We start from the raw sequence: 25,085 nt of genomic DNA on the forward strand, positions 1-25,085 counted from the left end.
TGAAAACCACAAGTGGTAATGTTATCACTGGACTAAACTGTTCAATGGGATAGAGCAATACTATCACCTGCCTCTGCTCTAACAAGTGCTTGCACAGAAAGTTAGAGACTGACTTTAATAAATACTATGAAGAAATGCAGTCTTTACACAATTGTCCAACTCAAATACTCATTTCCAGTTCCAGCAAGGCTTACATATGCTGCAACTTTCTAATGCTTCCTCATAGCATCTGACTGCCACATCGATGCTGCTCATTCTACCATTAGGCATAAAGGCATGGAGAAATATATAAGATGCTTAGGCCTGTCTAGAGGGACTGGTGGAAGGTATGGTGAAGGTCTAATGCCTGGCTCTATGTCATCAGCTCCATCCAGCCCCTGGACCTGCATGGCACATACTTCTGCCATGCATGTCACAGCCGAGTGGGATTCCCAGTTGCCAACCATATGCCAGATCCTGGGGATACTCACTTGATTTTCCTTGCATCTCTCCCCATTCACACCACACTAAGCACTTTTGTCACTGAGATAACATGAGATATATCTCACTAGAATCTCACAAGTGCAGCTGTTTGCAGTATGTGAATTGAAGGGGGAGTATTTTAGTCAGGGTGTAAGAGCTGGAGCAGTGTGTGCTCACTGTGCCACACAGCAGAGGGGGGAACTGTTGGAAGCCCTCTTGGTGAGCAGCGCATGCACAGATGCCTGAAAAATTAAATTCACAATGCCTGTAAATCTTCCCAAACCACCCTTACCACAGAAAATCTAGGACTGCCCTTTATGGCAGTTTCTCGTCAACCTCCCCTGTTAACGGTGAGGAAGCTGGCAACCAGACAGGCCATGGGTTTCATTTACAGCAGCAGAAGTTCCTGAAAAACTGCTCTCCCCAGCAGTCTGCAACCTCCCACTCCCAGCCCACTCGATCCCCAGCATGCACTGCAGAGGCCTTTACAAACACAAAACAAACCGGAATAGAACAGGATTTTGCCAGAACAAACACTGTGCCTTGTCCCCGGGTATGCATGGTCATTCTGCCTGTCTGCCCAGGTTACTCCATGCTCCCACAGCATAACAAGCAAATGCATAAGGAAGAGCAAAAAACATTTCCATTTCTGTCAGGAAAATGCAGGCATATTGCTTTGCACAGGCAAGCCTGGTGGCTTGCATGCAGCAGGTACAGTGGAGCACTTGAGGTCCACATGAACCACATACAGCAAGCGGCATTTCCTGATGAGCATCCAGGAGCGCTGCATAGCTCTTCCACTGCCCATTTTCGGTCTTTTGCTGCCTAGCTGTAAGTCCCTTTGTCTTCAAGGCATCACTGGCTAAATTTTCATCCCCAAAATACACTGCTGTAATCTTGGTCAGTGCCTGCAAGACACTGTGGTGGCTCAGGCGCTCATTAAGATTACAAACTATTCCTGCACTTTCTTTCCTGAGCACTTTCCCCCTTCACTTGCAGAAATGCATATTTCATCAGGGCTGCAGCACATGACACTCCTCAGTGCAGTCATGCATTTACCAAAACATGCTCATTATTTTTGCCCACCTCTGTAGCTGAGTGAACCTCTCGCACACTCTTCCCCCTCAAATGAAGTAAGTTCCCTGTGACACTAGGAAGGACCTAGCTGCTCTTGGTGGTGCAGGTGGGAGGAGAGCTTACTCTCCCCATTCTGTGCCCCTCTGACCTGTCAGATTACCTCACCTGCAGTCCCCCTTCTGCAGGTACTGGATCACAGGGTTTGCACTCTAGAAACAACCGTGGTCTGTAAATGATAGGGTGGCAGTGGCCAACGGGCTGGTTTGCTTTAATTATAAACCCAACACTACTGAGCTAGCCGAAAATCCAGCCATATGATCAGAAAAAAGCCTAAGATTTAAACAGAGGTCTCGTCGTTGCATGCAAGCAATGGACGGTCTGAGTGGTGGTCTGCTCAGACACAAACCTTTCCAAACGCCAGGGTGACACATGATGCAGGATTGCACAACTGGAGCCCAATGCTGCGGCATCTGTCTGTCACCCTCTGGAGGTCATCCGTTCTCAGGCAGGCAGGAAGATTCCTGTATCTGTCAGCACCCCTGGGAAGATCAAGAAAACCCTGGCTGATCACCTTGGATGTGTTTCTCATCTTGGAGTGCAGTCAGGAGCTCAGAGGTCTCTGACTCCATGTAACACCCTTCAGCAACACAACACCCTTTAGCCCAGGTCTCTCTGACTCAGTTTCTCCTGTAAAATGGGAGCCATGTTCCTGTAGTGCAATGGGTAGCGCGCTGTGCACAGCCCACGTGGCCCTGAGGGGTAGCTGGTGGAGAGTCGACAGGACCAAGGCAGACCATTGCTGATCACACTGTTTTAGAGGAACTGCAGTTTCCTGTCTGCAGACTCTGATTCAAAACTTGGTCTTCCCTTGAGAGATTTATGCCAAGATAGGGTAAGCTCTTTCTGGAAGCACCAGTTCTGAGTTATGCAGCTTTTGAGGCAAACTTAAGTTTGATCCCAACTCATCTCCCACCTAAATGGCACCGAGGCACATACGTGGTGCACTGGATAGTTTCTTCCATCAGTTAATTTCCTACTTGAACATCTGGAAACTTCCCTGCATTTTCTGTGGTGTTTTCTTCTTTCTCTCATTCTCCATCTAAGGATATTACTAGCATCTATCCCATCAGGCCACTCAAAGAATGCATGTTTGCAAAATTTGAGGCTTTCTTCCCTTTCACAGTACATTCTGATCCTGAACTATCCCAAAACTGTCTTTATGCACATTCCTACCCTCAGAGCACAGAAATACTGGTTTCTTACAAAACTTGAATACAACTGTTGATTTTCAGTGTCTTGAGATGAAATACTGGAACCACTGCACACTAGCAGCCAACTACTAATGCGAATCTTCATTTTTAATGACAGGACTACAGCCTTAGCAAAGAAAGCAAGCTGCCCATAAAAGCACTAACAAGGTAGTTGTTTACAAAGTAAAAGCTCTCTGAAGCAACTCTTGTACAGAAAGTCCAGACAGCATGACCCTACCCTTTCCACATGCAGATGCAGTATCTGATACCAGGCATCAGGTGTATCAGATACAATAAATAATACATAACTAACGCAGAATATCAGTTTCATTCTGTTCCTGCTTAGTTGAGACTGCACTGCATGCATTACCTTATCTCTAGCTGAATGCAACACATCTGCCCAAACTCGTCACTGAAGACTGAATTAAATTTCTTTGTCAGTAATATTATTATATATGCAGCATGCTTATCTAGTGCTGTCTTTTCTATTTTCTATCTTAAGTGTCTTGAAAATGTAAAAGCAATTCAATTTGCTACCTAATCAAATACTTTCTACCAAACAATCTAATGGGTTAAACCATGTGAAAAATGGTAATGCCGTTTTCTTTTGTCAGCCCCCTGAAAGGAGGAAAAAAACCCCACCCCACACAATGAAACAAGACATTGTTCCTTAAATAGCATGTCACATCAGCAGAAATTTTACTTTGACATCCTTATAGTATAATTATAAATACAGCAAAAGTGATACACTTCTATTGCTTTTGAGAAGGTATCCTGCTTACAGAATAATTAAAAGTGGTGAAGCATTTAAAACAAATGCAGACAGATAGGATCACACTTGCACAACAGTCATGAGGGAAAACTGCTAGACCCTTGATGGCTGTGAGTCTTTCAAAGTAGTCATTAAATAGAGAGGAAAGGTAAATCAAGCAGATGAGAATGACCTACACTACTTAATTTACTTGACCTTCAATAAAGCTTCAACAAGACACCTCATGCCTTAGAGAGCAAGTATTAATTCTCATAAAAGCGGTATGAAATGGGAACAGTGGACTCTCCTGCCATGTGAGAAGGACCTTGCTTAAGGCACTCATGACGGGGGCCTGGGTACTGCGTACAACCCTCCCAGTTGTGGGTTGGCTCACAGAGAAGGTTTTCCCCTGAGAAAGTGCTGCAGACTTCTGCTTAACCTGGCCCTAGAAGCACATTTCCTGGGACATCAGCTCTGGACAAAGAGACCATGCAAGACTGCAGGAAACTCACTGCACCTCAAAACTTTACAAGACAGACAACCCACACAAACCCAGAAGAACGGTAGGTTCATTCACACAAAAGCACTGGTCCCTCTGCACAGCCGGGATGTCCCCACCTATTGCTCCCCCCAAGGTTACCAAAGGCTGCCTTAATTTTACAGGAAGCTTTGTTCAGTACCATCAAGGGAACCAGGTGTGTCCTTCAAGCCTTCTTATTGACTTGCCAGCCCAGTTTTGAAACCCTGACAAGGACATCAATGGGGGCCCCATCTTCTCACCGAGAGACATAATGATGAATGACCTAGGTAGGAAAAAGACTACGCACTGCTCATCCCAATCACTTCTGAAGAGCTACAGTCTGCCAAAAAAAAACCACCAAACAACAAAAGCCAAGAGAGGAAAAAAAAAACCCTGAATGGCAACTCCCTTGAAACAGGTCAATGAAGATCACTGTCCAGTGGCCATTAGTAGTGGGAAAAAGGGCATTTGATGACCATGTTAAAAAAAGCATATTCCTCATGCCCAATGTGAATCTCACAGCCATGGACAGGGCACCAATATCAGGGTATGGCCACAAGGGGAAGTGCTGCAAGGAGGGAAACCACTGCCTTCCACCCCAGGAGCAAGAGCAACTTCTCCAGAAGAAAAATTGATGATTGAGCCCAGAGGGAAAAACCTGAGATTTTAAAATCCACACACTCATTCTGGAATCACACCTCTTTGTTTCATAAAGCCTGCTGAAGTGGTTCCAGGTCTTAAGTTTCCCCACCTTAATCTTCACAGTATTATCCCATGTAAATACGTATGCACCAGTTAAATGGTCTGTAAACTAAGCTAATCAAACATAGCCACACAGCTTAATCAGTATCTAGGAGGTCAATAGAGGTGAAGACAGTTTTAGAGATGCCTAACTGGAAAGAGGTCACTTAGCTTTACAGTTAACTATCCAATACGAAAGTATTGAATATTAACATATACAGAAAAATAAATTGCAATGGTTAATAGTGCATATCTTCGCTTTATGGCTCTGAGCTGCTATTTCTCCTTGACTCCTGGCTAGACCGAAACAAATTCTGACCATTTTTACGAGACAGTTCAAATGCACACAGCAAACACAGTGCAAGCACATGCAGCATACTGAAGAGAGCTCAATTAAAGTGTGGAATGTTTCTTGCAAATAAAGGGCCAGGTGAGTAACCGCCTTCCATATAAATTGCCTGATGCTGTATTCCAGTAACGCTCCACTATCTTGTGGAGCTGTTCCAAAACATGATTTATTTGCGATGTTCAGTATAATGTATTCTTTCACAGTCCAAATGAAATTGTAAATCTAAATTTACAAATTTCTATTTTTTTTTCCTCTGCGAGACAGCCTTCTTTTTTCCCCCCTTACATGGGAGTTCATTACTAAGAAGGGCTGCTGCACATTTCCATACTGAAATCAGTCTCATTATTTCAGAATAGATTATCTAACCAGACAAAAAAGCTAGCTGGAGGGGAAACATATTCACAGACAATTCTGGGGAAAAAATACAGGAAAAAAAATGCACAGAACTGAATTATCTACTAAAATTTGCAAGCATTAATTGACTAGTGCTTCTGTTTCTGGGAGGATTATTCACCTGTGTTTTGCCAGATTGTACCAGAACGTCTAGTATGTTATAGGACTGAGCCCTTAGGCTATTTATGGTAAGACAAAAGACAAAAAATGCTACACACTTTGCATTTATTTTTTTATATATACATATATATCTATATATAATACATAATTTCCCATCTTTGCTCACCCCCACAACAAGTATCTTCTCTCCCTTAAATCAAGACAAATTTATAAAATCAAATATCTGACGCAGCTCTCCCCAGCCAAAAATCCTTCATCAGTCACCAGTATTTCAGTCAAATCACACTTGCTGTTTGGTAGACACTCAGCTCCGTGCCTGATTTTAGGCTGATGCCATGCATCAGGCTAATACCTTGTCAGATCTTCTCCTGTCTGACCATCTTGTCAGGTCAGACAAAGTGGGTAGAAGCCTACAGTGCTTGTTTAATTCATAATATTCAGTTCAGCAAAGACAGGCCATTTATGGGGTTCTTATTTATAACCTGCTATGAAGTGAACCTGCGTGCAGAAAACAGGATTTAAGTGAAAGAGGTTTTGGGCAGAAGTTATTTACATGAGGCCTTTTTTTTTTTTTTTTTTTTTCATATTTGACATGGGGGCACAAATTTTAAACTTGTGAGAAAAATCTACTTGAAAATGTAACTTGAAATCTAAAATATTTGAAAATTATCAACCTGCTGGTGGATATTTAATATTCATTCATCATTAAAACAACACTTCCTTTTAACTGGCCTAGTTCCATGACAGTTGTCTGTATTTTTGGAAATCAGAAATTGAGATGTTAAACCTGAATGGTTTAAAATCACGTCATCCACACTCATCAAGTCTGCTAAAATTTCTAGGGTTCACATGTCTGGCACAGACTGTGCCAAGCACTTTACAGGACAGTTTCAGTCGTAGTTTACTGGTTACACAATAAATGTTCGCCTCATGGGTCCAAAAAAATTGAACACTGAGTCTGCGAGTAAGAGCTCAGTTTTTAAAAAAGCACCTTTGATTTTATATTTATAGATCAGAATGTTAAAAAAAAAAGGGGGGGGGAGGGGGAAGAGGAGAAAGAAACCATGCATAATTTTTACCCTAACAGAGCTAAAAACAGACAGTATGAAACCTGAATTTCAGACAGGAAATATTAACTTTCCTAGTTAAACATGGGGAAAAAAGGCTCTTATAAAAAGCTTTCAGTTACAATAAAATCTGAGCAGATATTAACATCACAGTGTACAGTGGCATGACCTGGTATGACTGTGGACTGCTGTAGGGGGACAAGAGAAAATACGCCATTGAATGCCATTGGCATCTTCTGTGCAAAGCTGGCTCGACACCAAGGATGAAAATCTCACAGATTAGGAGAAAAAAAAGTGTCAGCTTCCACATTTTGAGAGTAGTTCGTTGATTTTTTTCCACCCTGCAATATTTTGCAAATTCTAAGCTATGACATTTGGAGTGTTACCAGCTAAAATATGCTGGCTCCTTATGGTGTGTTGCAGCAGATTTTGCAAACTATCACGGGGCGATGAGGGTTTTCTCTACAGCTTCAGGGGAACACTTAGCAGAGAACATAAATACATCCTCTCCCCTCCATACTTGGACTGCACAGACACCAGAAGTATAGAAATTACAGTATGCAGCTTCAGGTTTAAGAAGAGCAGGCAAACAGTTCGGAAAACACTGCAGCACCAAGAACATACCAAAAGCTCATCTTTCCCTAGTTTCAGCTGTCATTCTGGAAACTCATGGTGCACAGCCACATTGAAGCACCTGACTGCAGCCCAGCTAAATACTGTGTAAATACCATGATAGTATGCTGGTTAAAAAAGGGAGGAGGTTCCTAGCTGTTCAAGCATCTTCATGCACTGGTATTACTTCTAGAGAGGTAACAGTACTGCGAGAAGAACAAAGCTGAAGATACACCAACTGAAAAGTGTTTTCATTTCACGACAGGATTTTCCTCTTAATGGCACTGACATCCCTCCATGCACCCGTTCACACATCACACTGGGTCACACTGCTCTGTGTTACAAGATGGTGCTTTGCAGTCACTTACAACTTCAGATAGGCACCCTTCTTTTTCCCCCTCCCCATTAGAAAAATGAGTTTCTGGTTGTCTTTTTTCAGCCATACTGGGAAACGAACATCACACTCTTGTTCTAAAGAAACACCTCCTACAGACAAGGGGCTTAATCGTGAAAGAAAAGAACACTAAAAATTGGGGCTCCCCCTGAGCAGACTCACAGTTCCTCTCTCCCTGCTGACAGACACTCATTTCACCTCACTGTGAGGACTTCCTGTGGCAGCATCTTCACAGGTTATCCCAAGGCTTCATGAGCCTTTTTCTTAGACAGCATGTTATGATGCCGAGCCCTGACCTCCCTCTCTCTGAAAATTATTGTTTCCTGTCCCATGCACCTTGCCCATGCAGCAGTTAGTCCCCTCCCCTTTGCAGGGTATTTTCTTTTTCCTTCTAAAAATATTTTGGCAAAAAGAAATTGCTACCCAGCTTGTAAATTCAGCACTTCCCTAATGCTGACATGGAGCTGAAGCCTGCGTTTTACACCTCACACCCTGCCATCTCCAGAACAGGCCACCAACCTGCTGAGATGACTTTGAAACTTGGTTCTGTGCTTCTATGTCTTTAAGGCTGCTTCTGGCCTCATGCTCCATGCATCTGCAATACGGAGCAAGTGTGTTACTCCTTCCACTGTTATCATTCGGGAAAACACTGGGTAGGACCGGGAGCAGGACAGATCCCAGCAGAACCACAGCTCCCTCCAGCCCGTAAGTCAGACACCTTCTCTGTGAGGTCTATCTGTTCTCTCCCACCTGACTACAGAATAGAATAGAATATGTATAATAATAATACTACATCATATATACCATGCTAATAGAAGATACAATACATAAAATAATAAAGAATACATAATACAATTTGAAGAATAACTTTTACACAGTACAAATATAGGTATATATCACATATATATGATAAATAAGCATAATTTAACATTTATATATTATTACTATTTTAATATGGTGCATATTTACATATTTATAGACTATAATGGCAGGTATTTTGAGTCACTACTGGGCAAACTGTTAAGGGATTTCCCAAAACAGTTTGTAAACAACAGCCCTTGACCATGTGGAACTTTAGATCCACAAACTAAATGGCTGGGTTCAGCAGAGACATATTAGAAACTCTGCTTTTTTGTTGGGACCTTGTGAGAGTGTGCAAGGGCAGGGGGCAGATTTGACACTAGCAGCCAAACCAGCAGACCTCAACAACAGCTTTTAACAACCTTGCTTGCAAGCCAGCACATCTCTACACAGGGGAAGACACTGATCTAAAGTGCTGCTACCTCTTAACCTAACGATGATGATCAGCGATCAAGAGCCTTAATAATCACAGAACCATAGAATAGTTACGGTTGGAAAGGACCTTGAGATCATTGAGTTCCAACCTGCCATGGGCAGGGACACCTCACACAAAACCATGTCACTCAAGGCTCTGTCCAACCTGGCCTTGAACACCACCAGGGATGGAGCATTCACAACTTCCCTGGGCAAGCCATTCCAGTGCCTCACCACCCTCACAGTAAAGAACTTCCTCCTTATATCCAATCTAAACTTCCCCTGTTCAAGTTTTAACCCATTACCCCTTGTCCTATCACTACAGTCCCTAATGAAGAGTCCTTCCCCAGCATCCTTGTAGGCCCCCTTCAGATACTGGAAGGCTGCTATGAGGTCTCCACGCAGCCTTCTCTTCTCCAGGCTGAACAGCCCCAACTTTCTCAGCCTGTCTTCATATGGGAGGTCCTCCAGCCCCCTGATCATCCTCGTGGCCCTTCTCTGGACTTGTTCCAACAGTTCCATGTCCTTTTTATGTTGAGGACACCAGAGCTGCACACAATACTCCAGGTGAGGTCTCACAAAAGCAGAGCAGAGGGGCAGGATCACCTCCTTCGACCTGCTGGTCACGCTTCTTTTGACACAGCCCAGGATACAGTTGGCTTTCTGGGCTGCGAGTGCACACTGAAGCCGGCTCATGTTAAGTTTCTCATTGACCAACACCCCAAGTCCTTCTCTGCAGGGCTGCTCTGAATCTCTTCTCTGCCCAACCTGTAGCTGTGCCTGGGATTGCTCCGACCCAGGTGTAGGACCTTGCACTTGGCATGGTTAAGCTTCATGAGGTTGGCATCAGCCCACCTCACAAGCGTGTCAAGGTCCCTCTGGGTGGCATTCCTTCCCTCCAGGGTATCAACCAAACCACACAGCTTGGTGTCATCGGCAAACTTGCTGAGGGCACACAATAACAATGATGTGTTGTCTGGCTGTTTGTCATTCCACACCCTTCCACTGCAGCTTTGCCTTTAAGACAGATTTCTAAGCCACCACTTGTTCCAGTTTTATTCTGTTGGTCACACCAATTAGCAATTTTAAGGCAGGATGGGTTAATATGAAGTTAAGTACCACAGGTCATTTAGAGGCTGCTTCTGGCAGGGCAACAGAAGAATTTCAATGTGAACTACTAGACCATCAGTGCTTCATCTTTTTTCTGTAACCCATGATGGGACAGACACTGAAATTTGAAATTACTAAATTCAGGTTCTGCCAGTTACCATTTATTTTTAATAAAATAGAAGATAATTATATCATGGGTAACTATCTTGTTTATTTCTTTCATTAAGATGCAGCTGTTCAGAGGTGAAGGGACTAAATTATAAAGCTTTCAAACTATAGCACTGGTGGTTTTAGAAAAATCTTCTCATCTATTCCAGTTGCCAAAGCCGAGCAACATATGCATTTGGACATTTGCCTTCTGCTCTATGTTTATATTCTTGTTTTTAAAAAATGTATTTTTGAAGGGTTTTGCCTGCTTGTTCACACTGCCCAAAGACACTCACTTTAATGAAGGAAAATAATAGGGAAGACCACACAATAAAGGGTGGGAAAATGACTAAAATACAGCTGGAAAGAAAAAGGGAGAGGCATCTCTTCCCTCCCCTCACCTCTTCCAGTTATCTTAGGTACCATTTATAAACCGCCTACATAAAACATTCTAGGTACAGCCACCATTTTAATAAATTAATTGCTTTGAAATCTTGCAGGGAAAATACAAACTCACAGAAGGGCTTGCACAGTGCTTACTCTGTCAACATCACGAATCTGATCCCGTAATACCATACTACAGGAAAACTTTTGTTACTGTAACTTTCCACAGAGTTAATCCTGAGATGCCTGGGTCCAGCATGGCTCATGTGGTGTCTGAGCATCGGTCAAGTGAAGAGAAGTTTGCAGATCCTGCCTGTTGCTAAACAATAATTAAGAAGAGGGAGTGGAGCATATGAAGGAACCCTCCAGCAATACAAGGACTGTAAAAAGAGAACTGTCAGGGCAGAAAATGCAGAAAACACCTGTAATTGAGAATAGTCCCCAGATGATTCAAAATAACTTACTTCTTCACACACGTCAGTCAGCCACAGGAGCTGATCATAAAGCTCAAGCTAAACCCAGGATCTGGTTCTTTTTCACCATACCCTTCTTGGGAAGAAAACACAGTACTGAAAGTTACCTGCTTCTATCCCATCCATGTATGTGTGACTGAGACTACATTACAATACATTTTCATCGTGCTGAAGGCATCTACTCTTACTTCTGTTTCCATTTTGACTGCTTGAGTTCAGACAGCTGTATGAACACGACCTTTTATTTACTTCAGGGCCCAGCATTACAAAACCAGAAAAACACAATCAGTGGCCATCCAGGGGTCTCATTCGGGAGTCTGTGCAGTGTACCTGTTACCATGGAAACAAGGGAGGGCTGGCATACTGTTATTTCTGTCTTGCAAAAGAATTCACCAACCCCGCCGGTAAATAAAATTCATAAATCAACAAAACAGAATCAAGGTCAAGTAACTGAAGATGAAGCAGTAGTGCTGCATGGGTCACCTTCATTGTTAGTAAGTACTAAGGTACAAGCCTTTCAGGTTCCTTCGAGCTGTTATGCAGATCCATCACGGAAACATTTGGCTCAAGTTTTGGACTATTTTTCACAGAGAAGGAACCAGAAAAGCCAATAAACCTCCCTCTCACCCTGTTTTACTTCACAGAAAGGTGTGCAGCAATAAACTTTGAAAGCAGAGCCTTAGGTTGAGCTAGTTACACTTGAATTACCAGATGCATAACTATCCTTGAGAGGACTAATTGCCACATACATTTCTGGGAAGTGCCTGACCACCTCCAAGGGCTGCGCCTGGATGGGTTATCACCCCCACAGTGCAGATGTGGAAAAACAGTGGCACCAAGGAAATGAGAGCCAAGGGTGGGATTACAGCTCTGCCCACACCTAAGACCTTCAGACCTCTTTTGTCTGCATTTTATAATGAACAGGGAAGGGAGGCAGAGAGGCATAAGGTCGGGAGACCAAAAAGACCAAAACATGCTGGAACTCCAAGAGTCTCCGCGGAGCTGGAGTGTGTGGACACTCAACAGTCCAGTCAAGCTGGCACCGAGGTGAGGATTGGTGGCAGCTCAACAAAGATGCAGTGGTGAGTGCCAGATGTGAACTGGTGGTGAAGCAAACTGCCGCAGCTTTGGGAACTCAGGGACTATGGATCCATTATCACTGAGTGAACAAAACAGAATTACACTGTGCTTTTGAAACTTCCAGTAAGTTCTGTTACAGGAAACATCCTGGTGTAGTACAGAGACTACCAGTGCATCAGTACAGGAGCAACACCAACATCGATTTGCTTGAAAACCGAAACAACCCAAAACACCAGCTTCCTAACAATGGCTGGAGAAGAACCCGGGCTGTTACAATTCTTGCACAAGTTTTAGGTTACCTCCTGGAAACATGCTATTTTAGTGGCATCTGAAGAAGAGCTGCGTTACGCTCTTGAGATAAATTACTGGCAACAGCAGAACGAGGAACTTCATTGTGTATTTCTCTCATGATAAGCTTTTCACTGCATATAAGACCACCTATCCCTTGAACAGTAGCTGTTAATACTTAATTCACCCAGTACCTCTTTGTCAATTCTTATCTCTTTATTACTCACCTGGGAGCAAGTTTTTTAAACTATTGGGTTGGTTTGTTGGCTTACCTATAATCCAACAAATCCTATAAAGGATTTCAAAGGGCTGATAAACTTGAGAACAAGGTTGAAAAACAGCTTTCTGCTGAAAGGCACTGGTGGAGGGGAAAGAGGGGCTGTGGGTATCATTTAGCCAGGTCACGTGCTGGGCTCAGCACAGGGCAGCAGGTGAGTGCATGAATCGTGTGACTTCCGACTTTGACTCTTGTGTGGCTTTAGAAGTGGGCAAAAATAGGTTTAGCCAAGCCTGAAATGACGTTTGTAAAACAACTGGCAGATCTGACCCCCAAGGCGTTTCCAGTGGACTCCCAGTAATGCCAGTCAGATGGAAGGAGCACATGTGCTGTGGGGCAGACGTGCAGCCCCAGCGTGGTGCTGGCTGGGGTTATTAGGTTAATTGCAGTACTACATGAGTACAGCCCTGTCAGTCTGAGCTCTGAATTATATAGAGGGGAACAGAAGCAGCCACAGGGGGAAACAGGAACTGGTCAGTCCTGACCTGAAAAGACCTTTGGGGGCTACTCTGCTTAAAGAAGAAAAAAATTAACAAAAACAAGCCTAGTCCCTGGCCTGAAAAGTTGACATCCAGAATTCAGTGAAGGGATGTAATAACTTAATTTATGCAAATTCTCACTGCTGCTAACAAGCACACTAAGAGCTTGGTCCCACTTCTTTTCAAATCAACAGAAAAAAGGAAAACCATTACTGCCCCCGGCAGCTCACAGTCAAGCTTTTAGCATCCATCACAGTTTTAGCTTTGCAGCACTGCTTGTAGAGGTTGTATTTCTGAGAAGGATGATGGAGGAATGGTGGAGAAGGCAGACAAAAGCAAACTTCACAGATTAACAACTGAAGTGTTGAAAGCCAGGCATGTATGAGGACGTCATTTTTACCCGGCGTATTGTTTTGTTTTTATGACAGATCTTCATTCACTCGAGTGGAAACAGCCTTACTCTTCATCTAGTACTACTGAGTAACCAGCTGTGTTCATGGGATATTTATAACCAGTAACACTAGATGGAAGGTGAGTTTTAACGCATGTGTCACAGTTACTTCTTTGGCTGGAGAGTGGCTGTTTCTGACAGCCGGAATTAAATCACAGAAAGCTCAGTAGCTCTCCACCTTTTTCGCTCTTTGCTTTGGCACTTAACCGTCTTTTCCAAGCTTGTTTCACAGTTTTCTGGCTCCCTTTATCGCTCTGCCTCGTCTCAGTGACAAGCCAAGTTTGCGAGGGGCTGCTTTCCCCAGTGCGCACCCTGCTGCCTGCTCGGGCTGGGGCCCAGGGGGACCCCCGGCGCTCCGCCATTCTCCGGGGGGACACAAACCACGGAGCCAGGCACTGCCCTTCTGTCCCCCGCCAGACCCCACACCGCAGCCCCCAGGCTGCCCCCTCCCACCTCTATTTCATCCGTGGGAAGTAGGGCAGGAAGGGTCGCTTTTCTTACTACAAGAGGATGCAACTCGGGGGGGGGGGGGGGGGGGGGGGGCACCCCGCTCCTTACGTTGTGCCGAACGCCGACCCCACTCCCTCCCCACCTCCCCCTGCACCGACACCTCCCGTGCAGCACGGCGGGGCGCAGCTAGCCCGCGGAAGGACCGGGGGGAGGGCTATGTGTCTGCCCGGGGACGCTTTCCGGAGAGCCCTCCGCCGCGCACAAAGAGAGAGATACCAGGAATACGGGAATACCGCCCGCCCTCCCCCGGCGGGCACCGCTGGATGCGCACACACAGACACAGACACACACACTCACGGTGCAGCCGGGCGGGTCACGTACCTGCAGGTGCCTGTCGGTGACTGTGCGATATCGTCTGTATCGCATGGGGGGATTACTGTGATATTACAGCTCGGGGGACTTGGGGGGGGGGGGGGGGGGCGCTGCTCTGGTCCCCCCGCCCTCTCCTTCCTCCTCCTCCTCCTCCTCCTCCCCTCGTGCGTGAGTGCCCTGCGCTGCGCTGCACGGTGGTACTCCGCGCCGGAGGAGGCAGCGGCGGGCCCCGGCTCCTGTCAGCTGCCGGAAACCGGCGCCCGGTCACACACACCGCAGGAAGTGTGCAGCGGCGGCACCGCGCACCGGGCGCGCACCGGGCCCGCACCGGGCCCGCTCGCCTGGGGCGGGTACCGCAGGGCGCGGGGCACCGAGCACGGTGAGCCTGGCGCGGCCCGTGGCAGCCAACCACGGGCGGAAGCAAGGGGGGTATGAGGTCGCCGCGCACCCCTGCGGGCATCCGCGTTGCTGTGTGTGGGAGCCTTTGCCGGTACAAACGAGGAGGGAAGCGCGGCACCGAAAACCGGGCTCACTAACGCTAAGGAACACGCTTTCAGCTGGCACAGAATGATGCCGTTCTGGTTATCCCGATGAAGGTCTGTTGGTTTATACCAGCTGAGTTGTGCAAAGTATCTGTGTCCGAACGACTGCTACTCAGTAGCATTGTCCAGGCATACAGAAATCACTGTTACTTCACCTTTCTGCATGAGATCATGAGTGCAGAACCACGATTTTACCAGTTTTGCGTGGAGTATTTACTCCACATGCATATATGTGTGCCCCTCCTACCCCAGCCTGCAGAGCAATAAACACTGCAATTTATCTGTTGTGAAAACTGTACATTTCTTGATTTGTCTGCAACCACAGCAACGTTACTCACATGAGGATTTTTTGTGCGATTAATCATGGGAGGGCTCACGATGAGCTTGCAGCATTTTCTCTGGGTGTTTGTTCTCCCTCTTTTGGCAAGGCACGTGCCAAAGCAAACTCCACTCATCTCCTCTGTTGGGCTTTCTTCCCCTGCTTTGTTGCATCACTCCAGAAACAGACAGGCCTGGCTGTTGCTGCAAGAGTATCGGGGCTTCCAACCCGCCTGTTTGATGCCCCAGAGATTTCCTTTCCACATCTTCCTTATGCCAACATTTGCAAAACTTGAATGGGCTACCACATGCTGCCAGTACGGTGGCAACAGTACTTGCACAAGAATATAATGGAAGCAATCTGGAAATGTATTCATGCCAAAAGTAATGCTCTTTCTGGGTTTGCCTGTGGTGCAGCAGGGGAATTTGGTAGCAGTGTGGACATTGCCTGAGAAGATCACCATCCCTGCTGCTCCTGTTATTTTCTGTAAGATGTCATTGCCATGTCACTGCAACGCAATGGAGGTCTTTAATACTTGAAGGGCTCACGGGTAGACTTCTAAAGATGCAGAACCCTTAATGGAAGCAGTAATTACACCAGGGAGTAAGGGGAGAGTCTGCCCCCATCCGTAATGATCAAACACATGACACCTTGCTCCCACATCTCACTTGCAGTGCAGGGACTTGGAATCAGAGCACTGGACACTGAGGACAGGACCACCACCTTCCTGGACTCTGCTGTGTCTGTAAGCTCCTGCCAGGGCTGGCATGGGCTGCCTTTCGGTGAGCAGGACCCCTTAGGCCACTAAACACACCTCCTGGGCAGAGACTGAATGGGTTGTATGGTTCAAGCCAGTGCCCTCTTTGCCTCCAAGGTGGGGCTGCTGAGCTCTCTTTTTAAGATCAAATAATTACGTTTTCCCAGATTATGTCAATAAGGAACTCCTGAATAGGAGAACTGCCTTCTGAATAAACACTGTGCTTCTCTGAGGGCCTTAAAACCAGGAGCATTATGTGCACTCAGGCAACATAAGGGACTTGCTCTTCACTGCTGATCTTCTGTCTTGTGTCCATTCTGCAGCAGCAGAGCTGGCCCTGCCGGCCATAACTTCTACGTAGACTGCTGAATTGTACACGAACCTGGTTTTTGCAATCAAATTTGCAGAGCATTTGCAATCAGCCCATGAAAGCCATTACCTATCTTACTTATATGGCTTCTTCATTCTCGTTTCTTATTCCTCCTTCCTGTCTCCTGACTCCTCTGTATTTTTTTTTTGCTTTTCTCATTTTTTCTTATGCTCTTCTGTGGCAACAGGACAAAGTAGCCTCCAAACCTGCCCTCTTCCCACCTTCTGCCCCATCTCTTTCTACTCCTTCACTTCTTCATTATTAGGAGCAGCCCCAGGTCAACGGTGTATCTGCCTTCATTAGTTAAAAAGAGGGTTTGAAAATGCTTCTTAAACCTCTAACGTGGTTGCTTGGCTATCATGCCTTATTATCATCACAGTGTTGTACACAGGGCTGTAATTGCATCAGAGGCTTCTGGCTCGTATCAAACGCACTGCCAAAGAGCTCAGCTAGCCTAGTAATGTCACCAGCACTTCAGCACAGAACTGCAATTTTAGATGAACTGATTTCAGCTCACTGCCTGCATTAATAACTGCACTGGAAGGGCAGTGAGCAGCGTGTGCTTTGTTCCTGCAAAAGCAAGGTTTTCTCTGGGAAGGAGGGCTGCTGCTGTAGACTCAACAGGACTATGCTGTCTTCTGTGAGGCGGGTGGACAGACAGACTGCTCTGCCCCTGCACAGCCGAGGCACTAGTGAGGTAGCCACAGTGAGGTGGTGTTATTGACGGTTATTCTCTCTTCTCCTATTCCCAACTTGGCATAAAACACACTGACACAGAGCTCTGACTGTTGTTGTGGACAGACACCTTCCAGAGGTGCTAAGCCTCTCTTCATAGATGAGGCATACTCAGATTAGGCAGCAGGGTCTTGTCACTAGTGCAGTGGGCTGAGGAAGAAGGTGTGTCACATCCTCATCCCATGACTAACATAGACTTTCTTCTGTGACCTTGGTCAATTCACTAGCCTCTGTTTACCACCCGTGCTGTGACCATTTATTGGCCCTATAAGGCTGTGTGACAGAGGAGGAATTTGCTCACCCCAGGCCCCAGTGCCAGGAATGCAGCTCGTGGTGCTCAGTGGAAGCTCATGCTCTCCCCTCCTGAACCACTGGGCAGCCTGTCGGGTTATCTGTCATCCCATTAGCACCAGTGCCACCAGTGGACCAAAAGCAGTGGGCAAAGGCAAACACATTCCAGGTCCTGCAAGAACTGAGTCTTCTGCAGAGAAAGACTGGCTGGGCCAGCAGGCTGTGAAATGGGTTTACATGTTGTTAAAAAGGAGGGAATGGAATCGCTGTCTTTCTGTTTGGAGACACCTGGCTGTCTGCTTGAAGAGAGGTGCAGCAGTCATGGTGAGTTAACAGCTGCCTCAGAGCAGAGGTGCCACCACCTCATAGAAAACTGAGAGTCACCCACTGACCACATGGCTTTGTTATGAACTTTCTTCCCCAGCATCCCTTGATCACCACATCGTTCAAGCAGTAACAGAGCAGAGCTTGGCTTTTCCCAGGGATGTCCTCTGGGAGAAGAGTCCAGTACCAACAACTATCAGTGGCATGGGCCAGGGCCTCTCTCCTGTTTGTGCAGGATGAGCAGGTGAGCCGGGATTCATGCTAAGAAGTTTGCTTCTGCTACCCAGCTCTGCCCTGCATTTGACCCAGGCAGCAGTGAAGCAATGAATGAGTCATGTCCCTGTGATCTGTGCCATGACCATCCTTGCTACCTCCTGCCCAGTTGAGCAGTGTGCCAGCACATTGGCATGTCTCCTCTGAGGCCTGCTGGTCACAGCTGGCACCAGTCAAACGCAGATCACAGACCAGTGTCTTATCACAGTAGGAATACTCTGCTGTGATTTATAAGGAATGTGTGCCCAACCAGACTAGCTCCTGCAGCACAAGAAGTTAAGCCAGAGCCACTTCTGTGTCAGAAAAATTTCCTTGCAGAGCCAATATCTTGCTGAAAAAGGCAGCCCCTTGAGACAGCAGTGTATGTTAAAAGAAGCATCTTCCTTTTTAGACTTCATTTACTGTGACCCAAGAAAAATTTGACCCCATCAGCTAGCTGGAGCATGGAGAGACTAGCATCTAGGAGGTCCCAGAATGTCCCAGAAACAATGCAATGCTGGCAGAGCCTTGCAGTGTCCCACACTGCCTCCATACCACCATGAGGGGAGCCTGTTTCAGATAGGCTTCCAGTGCGTAAGGCAGAGAGTGGGATCTTCACTTAGAGTGCCTCTAGGTAAGTCAAAGATACAAGCACAGAAAATCCAAGGAGGCAACTTCCTACCCCAAACATCCATGTGTCACTTGGAGCACTCCTGCAATCCCCTCTCAGAGGACTAAACATGGGGTAGACCCACTCAGCCTTTGCTCACAAGCTTCTCCAGATGAAAGGGCTTGGTGAGGGACAAGCACCTACAAGTCAGCATTGATGTTGGACAAAGGGTGGGCTCCCTCATGGAATATGGGTGCTGTGGAAGTGCAGTGCAAGGGGTGGGTCGGCAGGGCAGGCACAGCTCCCAGTCACATAGCCATGAGGACTGGCAGTTGAGGACAGCAAGGTGGGTGGCAGCTTCCTCCCTCACCGCAGGAAGACGAGAGGTCTGAATTGCAGACAACCGGTGTGACAAGTGAAGGCAGGGTATTACAACATTCCTGCATGCTGGGGTGGGTGAATAAGGAGGCAGAGTCCTTCTCTCATGGCCCGTGCAGAGGGACTTGCATCCCTGGTTTCAGTGGTAGTGTAGCAAAGCTACACTGGTAAAGGCAGGTCTAGAATTAAATCCACTAAGTGGGCTGAGAACACCTCAGTGGACACACCTCATTGGCACTCTCAGGGAGTAAAGCATGAGACAGGACAGGGATGCTGCAATTGAGAAGTTCCTTGGAAAATTGCTAATAAGGAGAACAGAACATAGCCATGCATCAGATGTTTGTCTGTTGAGTGTTTTTTAGGTCTCCTATAGAAAACATTGGAAATTTAATGTCTGAAAGGTAAATTCATTTACCAAGGCATGGCAAAACAGCATCACAACATGGTCCGCTTGCCTAAGAGTAATCTTGTAAGAGGGAGAGCAACCAGGCAACCTCTCCCTCATGCCTGCACACCTTCTGTTTATGTAAGGAAAGTTTTTACAAGCAGAGCCTGTGAAGCATCATACCTGTATTCCTGGAATAGCTGCAATTAAATACATGCCATATGTTAAAGCAAAGCAGTGTTAGTTTGCCCTTCAGTTACCTGCCCATATAAAAATTACTTGTAGAGGCACTGCATGTTGCCGTAAGGTTTCCGTCACTTCTGCAGATGATTTCAGAACAAATTCATCTTAGGTAGACCATGGTCTTTCTTCTAGTCCTTTACCACACACCCTGCTCAACAGAACTTCAGCAATTTTAATCCTGCTTTTAACACTGACTCTATGTCCCTGCTCCACAGGTCAGAAACCAGGGCACAGATTGCTAAACGGATCCACAAGAGAGGAAGCCATGCTCCTTTCTGGATCAGTAATGGGGACACAAGTCCAAAAGAAGCCTGATTTGAAGAGGGAAGCTTCAGAAGAGTGTTCTGCTCCAGCTGCCTGCAGATTGCTGTGGTTAAGCGTTGCAAAAGCTGCCTGTGTCAGGGCAGACTTTTGCAAGCGCTCGAGCAGACATCTTTCTGGTCCTGTAGGAAACATCAGGCTGAATTAAAAGGGGTGATCAGCTAAAGAATGTCCTGGGCTTATTTCCTAAGCAGAAGGTAGGGTGGGAAAATTTGAGGTGCAGGGATTTAGCCATCGCAATGCACTGCAGAGGCTTTGTCTTTATCACCGATTACCAGAAGACTCCTGCCCTTTCCAGACTTCATTTGGAGATTCATAACCCAGCCTATACACACATGTGGGCACTCCTATTTTCCTTCTGACATCCTGAAGGAACAGGGGGAATAAGTACCAACACTGAAGACCACCCGACCCACAGTGACTGGATTTGTTAGCACTGCAGTTAGACATCAAGTGAAAAAATAACAGGGCAAAATGCCTAGCTTCAAGTCAAAGTTAAGACCAAAGTGAGTGAGTATTGATGAAACGCAAAAGAGGTTAAAAGCTCACAAGAGCCTGCAGAGGGAGAGTAACACCCATGAAGAGCTTCTGGGTCAGCTCTAGATTTTGTTGCTTGACCCATCTTGGGTAGCTAACGACCCGAAAGAGGTACCTGTTATTTTCCGCCTGAGAACTCACACTGTCATGTTCAGCAACCACCTTTCCTTCACTTGTGCGTGATGCTGTAGGAAACACTGCAGACAAATCCTGTCATCGTGGCTGTCACAAGGCTTACTTCACATTCACACCCAAGCATATCAGGGCAGAGCTAACTTCCTGCTGGTCCTTCACTTCTCAGACTGCAATTAGCAGTAACACAGAAAGAGGCATATGAAGGTACTTTTGAAAATCCCATGCTACTTCACCAGAGGCCTGAAATACCCTTGAAAATCCAGTCTGAGTGTTTGCAGAGTTGTCACTACAGGACTCTGCTTTATATGAAATTCATGTACATTTAAATTTGATGTACTTCCTAGGCTCGTCTTGTCTGATGTGGCTTCAGAGAGTCCAGGAAGTCTCATTTTCGGCACTCATACCTCTGTTACACAAATGAAGCAGTTCCAGTTGTTTTTTCTTGTGGAAGAACAAATGAGGTTGACTGCTCTCTGTGTGTAAATCAGAATATCAGCTGCTGCAATAGAGAAAAGCTTCTGATTTCCTCAGTGTTTACTCGGAAGACAGAGCTCTTACAAAAATGTTTTAAAAATTCAAAGAATGAGCTGCTTTCAGTATGAAAATTACTTCTGCTTTAAGTGAACAATATAAATGTCTCACAAGCCAAAATTAAAAAAAAAAAAAAGTGAGACTAACCTGGAAAATAAAACAAGAGTCAAAGCAAGCCTCAATGGCGTACACTGTACTGCTTCCCCAGAGCAGCCATCTGCGAGAAAGGGTTGAGACAGAAAAGGATGGGACTGGAGTTCTGCATTTCCTTTTTAACTTGATAGCAGCTTCCCATCTGTTTTGGGAAGACCCAAAACATGATAGTGAAGACACCTGGGGTTTTGCTGAAACAACACGTATCTGTGGCAACAACAGGCAAGTGTCAACTGTGCATGACAGAAATACACAGGTAAAGCGGAGCAATTTAAACAAAACCCTGAATAGTGAGTGCAGTAAAAAAGTTTAATAACAGCTTAACAAGAAAACCACTTGAAAGAAAACAGGGGACTTGGCAGTATAAGCATGTGCTAATTATAGGATGGAGATTTGGCTGATATTAGTAGGAACATGCAGTGTGTAATTTTTGCATATAGGGTAAGGACAATGGGCTGTTTCTATGTCTAAGAAACTATGATGCTCTCCAGCCTGTGGCCTCAAGTTATTCCCTTATATGCTTTCCAACACAGAGAGTCACTTTAAAACACAACTGGGTCATGCCCTTCACTCGCTTGCATTGTTAGCTGTGAGTTCCTGGGTTCAGAAAAGGGGTGGCTTTCTACAAGCAACATCTGAAGGCTGTAGCAGACCCACAGCATGTCTATTTCTGCTCCTGCTGGTATGTGACATAACAGTGTCTCATATGTCATATCTTGGGAGGCTCTCCTTTTCTTCAAAGAAAAGAAAATAAAACCAGCCAAGGTGGTAAACATGAAGATGGGGTTTTATTTACTTGGGATGTGTTCAGTTGTTGCTTTCACAGAAGCATTTATTCCTCTGGCAAAGAAAACAACCAGGTGAGCCAGATGCATCTGTTTCCTCCCAGCTTTGGGTGATGCAACCATGTTGTTCGTTTATTCCCTCCATTTTTCTCCTGATAAACTTAGAAGTTTGAGAGATCTGAGTTTCAGTGAATAGATGTGACCTTGGGCACTCTGCTTTTACACTAAAGTCCAGATCACAAAATTCCCCCATATCATGATTGTTTAGCAGAAATAGTAAGCTCTTAGCTTATAAATAAATAGCTGACAACATCCTTCTGAACAAAATATTTTTTTTATGGATTATGAATTATATTCCTAGGGAAAAAAAAGAAATCCAGATCCCTGTACACTGGCTTTATGCTTATACCTTATGTCACACATACTGTCACACCATTAGAACAAAGATTACAACTGAAGATAACTATATGATTGTCGTCCCCCACCCTACTGAAACTTTAACCATTGATGAAAAGGTATGTTTTGAGTCAATGCTCATGCCATGTGCTTCCTATCAATGGGAGAAAGTAAGAGCAGTAAAGAAAGCCTAAAATTACAAGTCAAGTTTAAGAAATTTATCAAAACCCACTTTTTCCTTTCTTGCGTAGAGACTGAACTTAACCATAGAGCTTGAGCTTAACCATGCCACACAGAAACTGTGTGCTCTTCCCTGTTGTGAAGTTCTAATATGCCTCCAAGTCCATTCTTGTGATCAGTTTAATTGTATAAACCCTCTTTTATCACTAAACATCAAATGTTCAGTGATACACATCAATTGCTGCATATGCAGCTGCACAAGTGCGTTCACTTTTACAATGCCAAGGGCCTTCTGTGCACACTTTTGTGGCCAGCCTTTCACTTGCAGTCCTGCAGCTTTCCACTTGAGCTGCTGTGTCAGTCTGTTTCCCTTCTCCTTCCTGTACTGTTGCCTTTGTGCTGTTATTTGAATGCCCTCCCTCCTGCTGCACCTCAGTATTACAATAGGTTCTCATGGAAAGCAATTGCTAACATTCTGAGATTCCTCCCTTCACTCCCCCTGCGCTTCCTGCATGTTTTGCAACTCGACATTAGGGGAAAATCAAGAGTTAGCGAACAGAAAAGCAGATAATAGCCATGTAAATACCCCACAACGATTACCAGCCATAAACACACACAAACTGAGTGATTGGCATGCTCCACCTGCAACCGACTAGATAGGATTCTGTCAGCACTGACAGCATCCAGGGATAAGAGGGTGTTTAACTGGGTGCTAATGCCCAGCACAGAGTTAATAGAGAAAAAAACCTGGCAAGAACAGTCATGGTCATCTTCCTCATCCTCATGGTTTGCTGACACTGAAAAGGACATTCTTCTATGGGCCCCAGCTTCTTGGCTGGCCACTGGGCAGCTTCCCCCTTCCTTCTCTTTCTGTTCTTTTCCCCCTACGATAACTTCAAGTTGACGTGTGGACCCCACTGAGAACACTTTGCAGGTAAACCTGTCTCAAAAGGAGTGTTGATATTGTCCCCATAGACAAGGTCCTTTCTTCTTCTTCCTCCAGCATCAGCCCCCAGTGGGAATGGTGGAAAGCAGAGACACAGAAGAAGAGCTACACCCTAGTAAAAAATACTGAATGTATGTATTACTGCTTGAGTTAGTTATGTTTAGGAAGTTCTTGTTTAACTTTGCTATATAAAGCAATGCCTTATTCTAGGGAAGAAAGCTACCCAGAACTAAGATTAAGCAACACTCCATTATGAAGACCGAGATTCAGTGAGTTTAATTTTTGCCAAAGCTTTAAGGACTCATGGTAATGTTCCTTAAAACCAAGTCTCTCCCGGGCAACAAAGCATTACGCTTTCACTGCCTATTTGGATGGGACAAATACGTGCAAGTCCCGGTGCTTCGTCACCGAGTACCCTTCACTCGCGCACCAGGGGTGATGGAGGGACGGGACACAAAGCGATCCGGTGCGTCTGGCGACTGCTCCCTCTGCTGGCACTGGCTGCGGGGCCGGACCCAGCCCGCCCGCACCTTAGCAACAGGGGGCAGCTGGAGCTGCGCTCAAGAAGTGGGAGACAAGACACCGAAATAGAGCCCTTGGGCACATGGGCTACATGAGCTCGCACTTCCTTCGCAGCGCAGTGAGCCGTCAGTCCTGCTCATTACCACCAGCAGCGTGCGGAGGATGTCTGTGTTCTGCATAGGTCTTAGAGCTGGTTTCTTCATGTATCACTTGGAGCTGTCACCCAAAGAACCCGTGGCATTCTCTGCAGTTACTCAGAGTAGCAAAATAGTCACTGTTTGTTCACTTCATTTTTATGGGCCTCAACAGCAGCACACTGAGCAATAGATTAAAAAGCCACACATTCCTGCCCTCATGCAAAAATCCTCCGGAATGCATAAAAACCTGCAGTAATTCCTCCATTACAGCACCCATTGTAGGCCTTGTCCTAGCAGCACATAGCAGACTAGCAGTTTTTTCAGCCAGGTCTGTTCACAGCAGGAACTCCAGGAATAGCATAATAGGAACATTTGTAATGTAAGGATCAAATATCCCTAATACTCAGCATCGCCAGGTCCCACAGCACTCATCCCATGGCCCAGCCACCAGCCCACTTATCCTGAGGAGTCTGAGGGAAGGGCAGTGGGATACCTATCCACATGCTCATGATGCTGCCTACAGGATGCACACTCATCCTGTAGACAGTGTAAATACATTTAACTGAAAAACAGAGGTCCAAGTTTTCTGGCTTTCCTTTTCTTGCTAATCATAGCATCAGCTAGGCTGGAAAAGATCTTTAGTATCCTCAATTACAACCGTTACCCCAGGACTGTCAAGTCCACCACTTATTAACCGTATCACTAAGGGCCTCA

The 25,085-nt window shown here is 45.7% G+C and overlaps 1 protein-coding gene across 2 annotated transcripts in view; it reads right to left on the reverse strand.

Moving 5' to 3' along the window:
* KIAA1958 (KIAA1958 ortholog) overlaps positions 1-14,659 on the reverse strand; it is a 75,522-nt gene extending 60,863 nt beyond the window's left edge. For both annotated transcript variants that reach the window (XR_009743681.1, XM_061455137.1), the window contains exon 1: positions 14,532-14,659. The gene's annotated coding sequence lies outside the window, so the exon portion shown is untranslated. The remainder of the gene's footprint in view (positions 1-14,531) is intronic.
* Positions 14,660-25,085: the final 10,426 nt, after the last annotated feature.

Source organism: Pezoporus flaviventris, unplaced genomic scaffold (assembly GCF_033815535.1).
Source record: "Pezoporus flaviventris isolate CSIRO_AGI_PZ_B2104156 unplaced genomic scaffold, CSIRO_AGI_Pfla_v1 ptg000018l, whole genome shotgun sequence".
NCBI lineage: Eukaryota > Metazoa > Chordata > Aves > Psittaciformes > Psittacidae > Pezoporus > Pezoporus flaviventris.